The sequence below is a fragment of the Schistocerca piceifrons genome, chromosome 7 (assembly GCF_021461385.2).
Source record: "Schistocerca piceifrons isolate TAMUIC-IGC-003096 chromosome 7, iqSchPice1.1, whole genome shotgun sequence".
Taxonomy (NCBI): domain Eukaryota; kingdom Metazoa; phylum Arthropoda; class Insecta; order Orthoptera; family Acrididae; genus Schistocerca; species Schistocerca piceifrons.
The window spans coordinates 39100032-39112159 of NC_060144.1; the positions used below are offsets into that span (position 1 = coordinate 39100032).

General features: G+C 37.5%; 1 protein-coding gene across 1 annotated transcript in view; it reads right to left on the minus strand.

Annotated features, from left to right (window-relative positions):
- The window catches only part of LOC124805408 (ras-specific guanine nucleotide-releasing factor 1-like), an 871442-nt gene that overhangs the window by 20835 nt on the left and 838479 nt on the right, over positions 1-12128 (minus strand). The window lies entirely within an intron of this gene.

Below are 12128 nucleotides of genomic sequence, written 5' to 3' on the forward strand. Positions count from 1 at the left end.
ATTAATTGGTCACAAACTTTTCAGGGTTTTAGATAAAAATGTTTCCCCATTGTGTATTATATATTTATTTATATACCATCTATATATTTGAAAATTGTGAAGCCTATGCCTGTCTGGAAATTTATTGGAGTATAGTGTGAAACTGAGGCCTCAGTTTCCTGAGACTGCAGTCCTATGTGTGTGAGTGTGTATGTGTGTGTTTGTCATCTAATTCTAATGAAGGCCTTACTGGCCGAAAGCTATATTTATGACAGCCTTCTTGTTGTGCCTATCTGTGGCTCAGAATCTCTGCTATATCATGAGTAGCAACTTTCCTTTTCACAATACTGTTACATTCCATCCTGGATTCTCCATTGTTTAAAAAGTGCAAGTTGTGTTTCACATAATTGATATTTTTGGAGCAATCTCAGCTGTTTTTCAACAACATTGCCGCTAAAATTTATGTCATTCATGTTTGCAGTAGTGCAAGAATTAAACTGGGGCAACACAACCAGATTTTAATTTTTTAACAAATATTTGAAAATAATTGAGTGTTTCTATGTTTGCTTTGCTAATCTCAATTTCAGTCCCTGTCTCATCCATGAGTGTCTGGACTCTAGCTTTGGCATCATTACCTGCCTTTACATATGACTAGAATGTCTTTTGGTTTTGTCAGAGATTGTTTGGTAATATTCTGTTGTGGTAGTCATTATAAGCTATATGCATTGCCCTCTTGAAAACCAAATGCACTTCTTTTAGCATCTCCCTCTCTACAGATCTGTCATTTGTTTTACACTCATTACACAATAGTCTCTGCTTTTTTAGAAGTATCTTTAGAGTTACTGTATACCATGGAGGGTACTACTAGGTACATATCCATCAAGCATATGGTCAGCTAATCTCCTATATCTAAGCCACCCTTTTTTACATCAGCAGAGCTAAATGTTTCAAAGTCCTTATTCAGATAGATACTGTTGCCTCTATATAAAACCATCTGCTTGTTTTAGTTGCCCTTTGTACTACAGTAATCAGTGTTGTTACAACTGCCTCATGGTCACTGATACCAGTTTCAGTGAGGATATCATCAAAGAGGCAAGATCTTTTTATTGCTACTAGATCCAGTATATTTTTATCATGAGAGAGCTTCTGGACAATCTGTTGTAGGTAGTTACCTGACAATGCATGTGGTAATGCTTTACAGGACATCTTGTTTATGACCACCATTTATGAAACTATAATTTTCCCAATTGGTTGTTGGATGATTAAAATACCATCCAATTAAGACTCAAAATTATTAAGAAAAGTTTTTAAAAATCAAAGAACATGCAATTATGGCAGAATTCAGTAATTCTAAGAACTAGCTTAAGGCTATGAGGAATGTCATGAAACAAGAGGCAGGACAACTGGCCAAAGAACAGAATAACATCACTGTTGGCTTACATAGAAGACCTACATATGATAAGTCACGGGTAGTTAATGCATTTAATAATCATTCATTAAATATAGTAGAAAATGTACAGACAAATAGTCCAAGAGAAAAGAAAAACCACAGCAGTATGTTGAGAAAGCTATTCACAAAATTCAGTCACATGAAATGTATCACCAAAATCTCCCTCTGAAAATAAGAAAATTATATATTCCCTCAAAAATTAAAACTCATATGGCTTTGGTGGAGTTTCCAAAAGAGTACCAAATATTTGTTCCCATATCGTAATGCCTGTCTTCTCTGAAATATGTAATGTGTCACTAGCTCAAGGCATTTTTCCAGAAAGATTGAAATATGACATTTTGTTAAAACCCTCTACAGGAAAGATTATAGGAGAGATGTCAATAACTACCAACTTGTTTCACTGCTGACACCATCATCCAAAATTTTTGAGAAGTTAATGTATTCTAGAATTGTATCCCACCTGAGCAACACTAATAGCCTTAGCAAATCACAGTTTGGATTCCAGAGGAGTTGCTCAACTGAGAATGCCATTTTCATGTTCACTGGTCAAATTTTACAAAACAGCATTAGTTGGTACTTTCTCTGAGCTATCTGAAGCATATGATTGTGTGAACTGCAATATAATTCTAGATAAACTGAGGTTTTATAGAATTGATGGTACAGCCAATCAATGGATAATGTTAAATCTAACCAAAAGAATGCAGAAAGTTAACCTTAGTAATTCAACTAACATAATCAGAGAAGATTCCTCTGACAGGAGAGACATCACATATGGAGTTCCACAAAGCTCAGTCTTACATCTGCTATTGTTCCTCATGTATGTAAATGATACTCTCGCTAACGTACAACAAGCAGAATTAGTTCTTTTTGTTAGTGACTATAGAATTGTAATCAGTCCAAGCATCTGGATGGCAACAGAACATCTGGTAAACAATGTCTCTGTGACTGGTTTTCTACGAATGGTCTCACTCTCAATTTTAAAAAGACGCAACATATTTAGTTCTGCGTATCTGAAGATACTACACCAATCATATTTGTTACACACAGTGAGCAAAGAATAAATAAGGTGGAAACTTCAAAATTCTTAGGTGTCCATTCTGAAGAGAATTTTGACAGGAAAAAGCACATTTTAGAATGTCCAAAACAAGATAGTTCAGCCATATTTGCACTTAGAATCAATGCAAGTTTTGGGAAGAGCCTTATCAGTAATTTGACATATTTTGCATATTTTTGTTCAATAATGTTCTATGGAGTAATCTTCTGAGATAACTCATTTTTAAGAAAGAAAGCCTTTATTGCTCAAAAATGTACTGTAAGAATAATATGTGGTACACACCCATTATCAAATTAGAGACATTTCTGCACAGAGTTGGGCATTATGACTACTATTTCACATTATATTTATTCCCTCAAGTATACTTCATTCATCATAAGAATAAAACTGATGTAACACAAATGCAAACATGATGACTGGTCAGCAGCTGTAGCAAACATACACTGGCATTGTTACGCTCTTGAAAGTAGGTACTACTTATGTATTAGATATCTTATCACTGTGTTACAGTAAATGAAACTTTACAATATTCTAATGTATTAGCAGCCATGGATACTTTTCTTAAACAGAGTTTAGCTATGTGCTTTTTATTCCGAAAATTGTGTACCATTACAGTCTCTGTACTGTGGGGCACAGCTTGTCATGCTGTTAACACATAGTGTGAAAATGGTTGACACTGCGTCCTACACTATAGTGAAACATATGCTTGTAACACTATTAAAAAGTGGAGGTTGTTCTAAATGTTTTTCACAAGTCAATAGTCAGCTTCGAAGTTTTGAGGAACTGTATTTACTAAAATTAAGGGATGCTTGTGAATTGGATGTATAACTGAATTGGTAGCATTGGTGAATGGTAATCTGGTACAATCCACGATTCAAATCTTCCTTTGGTGTTTCTTTCATTTCATTCAATTCGGAATACCTGCATATTTTAAATGTAAAGTTTATGAAATACTGCCAAAAAAAGAATAGTGCACCCCTTTCAAGGTTTCCAGTACAATCAAGATTTATTGTTGCAGTAGTACATATGGGGTACATGAAATGATTACATTTACAGATCAATAGCACAAGTGGTTCTGAGGTACCAGGTATCAATCATGCTGAAACACCCAATTTAGTACATAGTGTAGCCTCTGCAGGTCACAAAGCGGGCATTGACTCTAGCACCCATCAGCTGTACAGATGGTGAATACTCTCCTGGGATATGTTATGCCATGCCTGCTTGACATGATCATGTAATTCTGTAAGAGTTGTTGGTTGACAAGTCACGCAAGTCACTTTTTGTCCCACCAAACCCCACACATGCTTGTAGGAGACAAATCCAGATGCTGTACTGGCCAGGGAAGTTGCTGCATATATTGCAGAGCACTTTGGTTTTGACAAGCAGTGTGTGGGTGTGCATTATCTTGTAGGAACAACACATCACCTTCCCATTTCAATAACGGCAAAAGAACAGGTCTAACAATATTCTTCATGTACCAAAGGCTGATTAGCACCCCCTCCAGAAACAACAAAGGTGAATGAGAGTTGTAGCTTATCACACCCCAAACCATAAGGGCTGGGGTGGGACCAGTGTGGCTCAGATGAGTGTACTCTATGAGGCAGGACTTATCAGGTCTATGTCATACATGCAAATGACCATGTCTTGCATGCAAGTAGAATCTGCTTTCATTGTTGAAGTCCACAGCACACCACTGTATCTTCCATGTGATACTCTAATAGGACCTGTTGAGACGTGCAAATTGATACTGTGGTGTGAATCAAAGATAGGATAGAGCTGTGCATGGCAGTAGTCCCACCACTAATAACCAGATTGTGACAGTTCTTGTTGATACATCTGGGCTCACAAGTTCTCCTATTGGTGATGTGGTAGCTACAACTGCTGCCCTTACAATACAACAATGCTGGCAGGCATCTGTGCTACGTGGACATCCGGAACGTCATCTATGGATCTAGGAATGTTCACATGACCACTGATACCAGCATCACTGCACAACTGATGCAGCATATCCATTGCACAACTGAGGCAGCACATCCAACTTTCATGGCAGTTCTCCTAAAGGACCATCATGCCACTCAAAAGGCCACACTTTGACTGCTTTCAAACCAACTCAGTGGCTGTAGGAAGCACAAGTGAGTCTACATTGCATGGTTGCTTGTTTGTTTCACACATCCACGTGACACTGATCCTTCTGGCTGTGATCATTTCCTATTAAAGGGTAGACATAGATGGCATCCTGGTAGCTGTGTGGAGGATGCTGAAACCGTTACAAGTACTTCTACTATGCCCCAGGTGGCATATGCCATCGTCCATGTGCACTCAATTTGTTTCTGGCAGTGTATATGCTAATTAACACACATCTAATCATAATTTTTGATGAAAAGTGCATATCTTAATGTTTCTAATTAGACATTGCACACAGAATTCCCATTTTCATTACAAATATTAATTCTTAATTATCAAAATTTATAAATGATTGTTAATCAAGGTTATTTAAATTCAGAAAACATAATAAGTCAATTTTTTTTGCAAACATGAAAAACCAAATACTCTTTATTTAGACTATTTCATTGTTTTATGACACAGATGTGCTCTCAGATGAGCAAGAGTGATAAGCATCACAGAAACATGGAAAACAATAATTTTTATAACAGTGAGCACACCATACAAAAAGCTGCATTCTACAGGAACCCAATAGATCTGATCTGGAGAGAGTTTAAGGGATTTGTGTAGTGAAATGACAAGGTGTTTAAGCTGCCAGACATACTGGAACTATTGTGCTAAGCTAACTGGCCAGTGCTGTTCAAGCTAAATGCACAGAAAAGTAGTTGTCCCATATTATAACCTAGTCGATGTCCATGTGTGTGTAACGCACAGCATAAAACTTATCCTTATTATTGTACTTGACTGTACTCAAGATAGCCTGGCTTCCACTCCACATGAAATGAAATCCAATGAGATATCATCAAATGTGGAAGAATACAAGTTGTAATTTTTACATCAGGTTTACACTTATACAAAGAATAGTTTGTTGTAAAAGGAACAATGATTTATATAATTACAATACCAGAAGGAAAATGATGTTCATTACTCCACATTAAGGTTATCTACAGCACAAGAAGGGGTGCACAGCACTGCAACTAATTGTTTGATTACTTACCCAGTAGTATAAAATGTCTGACTGACAGGAAAGTAAAATCTGAGAGAAATTCCACAGAAGAATTTCTATTATTGTCTTGTGTAAAAGGTGGTGGTTAGGAATTTCTAACTCAAACCTGTATATTTAATAATGAAAATAAAATATTATAAAATAAAATACCTTGTAAATGTTCAGCAGGTAACCATATTAAAAATTAATTTGTGATATGAATGTAAAATGACTTGTTTCCAAATCATTAAAATTTATCATGGGGTGCGAAGTGTAGGCAACCTCCAAAATGATGCACTGTGGACAGCTATTTATTTATTCAAAGTGGCAAAAAATCTACACACATGGCAGCTGAATTAAATATATCATGACCATAAGAAGCAGAATTATACAAAGAACCAAAAAATTAGTTCTTGTGAGAACTCATTGAGAAAGGAAAGAAGACCACAGATCAGAATTCTGCAACTCAATATAGAACCTAAGCCAAGACAAAGGAGAGTAACTGAGCAGAATTGCTAAAGAAAACAAGACTGACGTTATCACATTCCAGGAAATGCACATACTGGACAAGGAACAGCCCTCCGGACCAAAAGTTCCTGGATATTAAATCACTGGAGGCAAAGCCTAAAAAACTCATGGCTCCACAATGTACCTTCACAACAATATGAAACAATATATAGTTGCTGACATTAACACAGAATATGATATAGAGTCTATCTTCCTTGAATTATCAGGGCTAAGAGTAATGTCTATTTACAAATCACCTAATACTAATTGGCCAAATCCACCACTGCCAACTTTAAAGAACCAACATTAGACACTTCAACTGTCATCATATCAACTGGGAATATGCCCCAACCAGTGCAAATGGTTAGGAATCACCTAGAGCTAACTGGACACAAGCTAACATATTAAGGAAACAAGTTGTTGCTACCAGGGGTCTAATGCAAACACCTTACAAGCTACAGCACAAGCACTTGGGTACCCTGACATTGAATACTTTTCTCCTGGTTAGGGTTGACATAGGAATGTCAACAAAATACAGGGTTATTACAAATGATTGAAGCGATTTCACAGCTCTACAATAACTTTATTATTTGAGATATTTTCACAATGCTTTGCACACACATACAAAAACTCAAAAAGTTTTTTTTAGGCATTCACAAATGTTCGATATGTGCCCCTTTAGTGATTCGACAGACATCAAGCCGATAATAAAGGTCCTCCCACACTCGGCGCAGCATGTCGCCATCAATGAGTTCGAAAGCTTCGTTGATGCGAGCTCGCAGTTCTGGCACGTTTCTTGTTAGAGGAGGTTTAAACACTGAATCTTTCACATAACCCCACAGAAAGAAATCACGTGGGATTAAGTCGGGAGAGCGTGGAGGCCATGACATGAATTGCTGATCATGATCTGCACCACGACCGATCCATCGGTTTTCCAATCTCCTGTTTAAGAAATGCCGAACATCATGATAGAAGTGCGGTGGAGCACCATCCTGTTGAAAGATGAAGTCGGCGCTGTCGGTCTCCAGTTGTGGCATGAGCCAATTTTCCAGCATGTCCAGATACACGTGTCCTGTAACGTTTTTTTCGCAGAAGAAAAACGGGCCGTAAACTTTAAACCGTGAGATTGCACAAAACACGTTAACTTTTGGTGAATTGCGAATTTGCTGCACAAATGCGTGAGGATTCTCTACCGCCCAGATTCGCGCATTGTGTCTGTTCACTTCACCACTAATAAAAAATGTTGCTTCATCACTGAAAACAAGTTTCGCACTGAACGCATCCTCTTCCATGAGCTGTTGCAACTGCGCCGAAAATTCAAAGCGTTTGACTTTGTCATCGGGTGTCAGGGCTTGTAGCAATTGTAAACGGTAAGGCTTCTGCTTTAGCCTTTTCCGTAAGATTTTCCAAACCGTCGGCTGTGACACGTTTAGCTCCCTGCTTGCTTTATTCGTCGACTTCTGCGGGCTACGCATGAAACTTACCCGCACGCGTTCAACCGTTTCTTCGCTCACTGCAGGCCGACCCGTTGATTTCCCCTTACAGAGGCATCCAGAAGCTTTAAACTGCGCATACCATCGCCGAATGGAGTTAGCAGTTGGTGGATCTTTGTTGAACTTCGTCCTGAAGTGTTGCTGCACTGTTATGACTCACTGATGTGAGTGCATTTCAAGCACGACATACGCTTTTTCGGCTTCTGTCGCCATTTTGTCTCACTGTGCTTTCGAACGCTCTGGCGGCAGAAACCTGAAGTGCGGCTTCAGCCGAACAAAACTTTATGAGTTTTTCTACGTATCTGTAGTGTGGCGTGACCATATGTCAATAAATGGAGTTACATTGAATTTATGAAATCGCTTCGATCATTTGCAATAGCCCTGTAGATGTCCACCTAAATGATGCAATGAGGATTGTGACAGGAACTCTTAAATCGACACTAACACTATAGCTGTCAGTGCTTGCCAATATTGCCTCTTCAAACCTCTGATGACAACAAGCAGTAACAGATGAATCAACAAAACTCAAAAGATCCAGAGACTTACCTATTCATGAAACATTGAACAACTTAAAACATACTGATTAAAATCTACAGAAATAATCTGGTTAAACACTGGATAACTCACCACAGAAAGCTATGAAGAACTCAGTAGACATCCTTCCATGATCATAAGAATTCAGGAATACAGACCAAACCACCCAACTCCCATGTGTGAACCAATATCAGAACTGACCATGCAATGACCAAAGCAATACTACATAAGAGGGGAATTACCGATGATCAATGCAATTGCAGAACATTGGAACAAAGCCTGGAACATATTTTGAATGACTGTCCAGAGAGAAAATTCATGGGTATCTGGAAACACTTTGTAGAAGCAACAACTGCAGCAGTTAACTGGTTGCAGTCTTTGAATATCCAACTATGAAGAAAAACATATCTCGGAACTTCTTTTTTCTACTGCCAGCTCTCCAGCTTTCTTACTATCTATACAAGTAATTGTATATATAATAAATCAACTAACCAAGTGGCAGCAGGAGAATACAACTATAAAAGCTATTACAATTTGCTCACTTTCATAGCCAGTGACTCCTCCTTTTGGCAGCAGTGTTGAAATGGGAAGGAAGAGCAGTGAAGGAAAGGAACTGGCGAGGTTTAGGAAAAGGGGTAGAGTTTGGAAAGGTTATCCAGAACCCCAACTCATGTGAGTCTTACTGGACAGGATGAGAAGGGAAGTGATTGTTGAGGACTGCACCAGATAAGATTTAGAAAACCAATAGTTTAAAGGTGGAAGATATGGTACATGCAAGACAGGGATAACTGCCAAAACATTGTGCATGCATGAATAAGAGCAACAAACTAAGTGCAGTATATGTGGTAGAAGTGGGAGGGGGACATAAAAAAACAAAAAAATAAAATAAAAAGAAGAAGAAGAAGAAAAAGACAGGTCAAAAAGTGAAAGATGTAGGAAATTAAAAGAAAGTGAAGAAAGGAATATCTGTTGTGAAGAAATGCTGAGACCGAAGAAATTAACATAAAAGCTAGGTTGGTGGAGAAAAGCCAATACACATTTTGACAGTTACCATCCTTTCCATATCAAACTTTCCCTCCCACACAGCCTTGACATTTGAAGCAAACTTATTTGTTCAGATGCAGACTCTTTACAGCAATACACCTCCATTCTCACCTCAGCCTTCACTGGATGTAATTAACCCACCAGGCTAGTTCAAAAGCAGATTTCCCATGCCATTACATCCAATGCTGGTACTGCTGATCCCTCCAAAAAAATATTTAGGAGAAGACCTCTGGTCACTCAATATTACCCTGGTCTTGAGTGTATTAATCAGCTGCTTTCACAAGGCTATGATTTCCTAAAATCAAGCCCTGAAATAAGGTCCATTATTTCAGAGATTTTTCCCACCATACCTAGAACAGCTTTCTGTCACCCTCCCAATATCCTTGTCAGACTCTATATCCTACACCTGTCTCACTGCCCTGTGGCTCCTATGCCTGTGACTGTCCCTGCTGCAAGACTTGCCCTATGCACCCTCATGTTATCTACCAGCCCTGTAACTGGCAAGAAAATACTATCAAAGGGAGAGCCACTTACATCAGCATGACTACCACCAAGTTATCAGTTAGAATGAATGAGCATAGGCAGATCATGTATACTGGAACATACAATATCCTGTTGCAGAGCATGCTCTTCAATATGTCATGCCCTTGGTGCCTCTTTCACCAAAAGTGCTATCTGCAATCTTTCCCCCAGACACCAGTTCCTCAGACCTCCACAGGTGGGAACTGGCACTACAACATATTTTTGGGTCTTGCCACCCACCTTGCATTAATTTCTTCGATCTCAGCATTTCTTCACAGCAACTATTCCTTTCTTTGCTCCCTCATAGTTTTCTACATCTTTCATTTTCTGACCTGTCTATTTTTTGTCATCCCCCACCCATCTCTATCACATACAATGTACTTAGCTTTCCACTTTTATTAACTCATGCACAATGTTTTGGCTGTTATCTCTGTCTTCCATGTACCCTATCTTCCACCTTTAAACTACAGGGTTTCAAATCTTATCTGGTGCAGTTCCCAACAATTAGTCTTTAGTCTTACCTTCTCATTCTGTCTGGTAAGACACATCTGACTCGGGGTTCTGGATGACTTTTCCAACCTCTATCCCTTTTCCTAAACCCCACCAGTCCTTTTTCTTCCCCCTCTTTCTTCCCCTTCTGCCAGAAGAAGGAGTCACTGGCCTAGAAATACACACACACACACACACACACACACACACACACACACACACACACACACACTAGCTTAGCACCTGCTGCTTTGTTTGTGTAGTCTGTATGGTCTGCACAGATCTTTTTTAATCAAATTTTTATGTTGTCCACAAATTGCAGCACCTTCTTAACTTTTCACGCAAATTAAGGCCATACAGGCAAGAACTTTTCTGAATGTACTTCTGATCAAAAAATGATTCTGGTAGCTGGAGTCCCAGTTTTTTGTTTATCATGCTTTCTGCATCCTTGTGCTGATATGTCCATAGGAACATTCACCCCCTAACACATATTTCTGTACATCTAACCAAGAAGTGAAATACCAATTTTCATAGATTTAGCTTTAAAAGTTTTTTAATGTAACAAAATAATATCTTAAAAATTTTCACCCCTGAAGGTGTTGAATTTACAAAAACAGTGAAACACACAATTTTTTTTTCTAATAGAGAAGCTAAACATAAATATTCATAGCTTTAGCTTTGAAATGTTTTTATAATGAAATAATTTCATAAAATTTTTCATCTCACCTTTAATTCCCTTAGGGGGCTGGATTTCCAAGAACAATGCAACATGTATCTATTTTTTAATTTTTTTTATTTCTTACTGAGGAACGAAAAACCAATTTTCATAGTTCTGTCTCCAAAATTTCCCTAATAATGATATATTTTCAAAAAGCTTTTCATTCCCTATTTCACCCCCTTAGGAGAGGAAATAGGAACCAAACCTTCTTAAACAATACCTACAATATAAGATCCACACGCTGTAGAGAGGCACCCTCCACTAGCATTACCAGAAGTTATCGATACCGAAAATACTTTCTACCTTTTAAACAGATTAATATTATCTCAGTTGTTTACTAAAAGAATTTCATATGATTTTGAATACGATATATTTCAGGATAAAATGTATAAAAAATTATTACTTTATTTTCTTTGTTACAATCAATATGTACAAACTCTGTATGTACAGTTAAAACTACTCTTCTTTTAGAAACATTTGAAACTGCGAAATGTTCAGCATACTTTAAATTCCTGTTAATAATTACGCAATCTGACACATTATTAAATTTATTTCTTGATTCATTTATACAATTAGAAATTAATAGAAAGTCAACTGTCAACAAGATCTGTAAACTCTTTGGTATATTCCTGAATGAGATTTTCACTCTGCAGCGGAGTGTGCTTTGGAATATTGTTAGTGCTGCAGAATGTATTAGATGTGGGCATGCCTCTGATGTGATTGGATGTGTTTTTAATTTTGGCAATAACTGTGTAATATTCGATTTGAAAGTGGAGATGTGAAGGCGGTGTGAAGCTGAAAAATGTAAAAAAAGTAAAATCAAGAGAATAACAGGCAATTCTTCAGTAGTTGTCATTTGGAACCTACAATATGAAAAATTTCAGGCTTAAAAATAACACCCTAGATGTGAAGAACTGGTACTAACTATGAGAAAAGAAGATAAGTAAAAAAGTTTACTGTTAATCTTACTCCTCTTGAAGTTTATTAAAAGAGTTTATTTTGAAGAGTGACACTCAACAGATGATGTAAAGGAGGGTAAGATTACAATGCTCTCTAAATTTCAAATTTCTATCCTTAACTGTTTCAGCTGAGTGATGATGAGTCGGTGAGTAAGTCTGGCAAGAAATTATTCCCTTTGGGGTTGAATTTTCATAAACAGTGAATTGTGAATTTATTTCTTTTTTAACTGA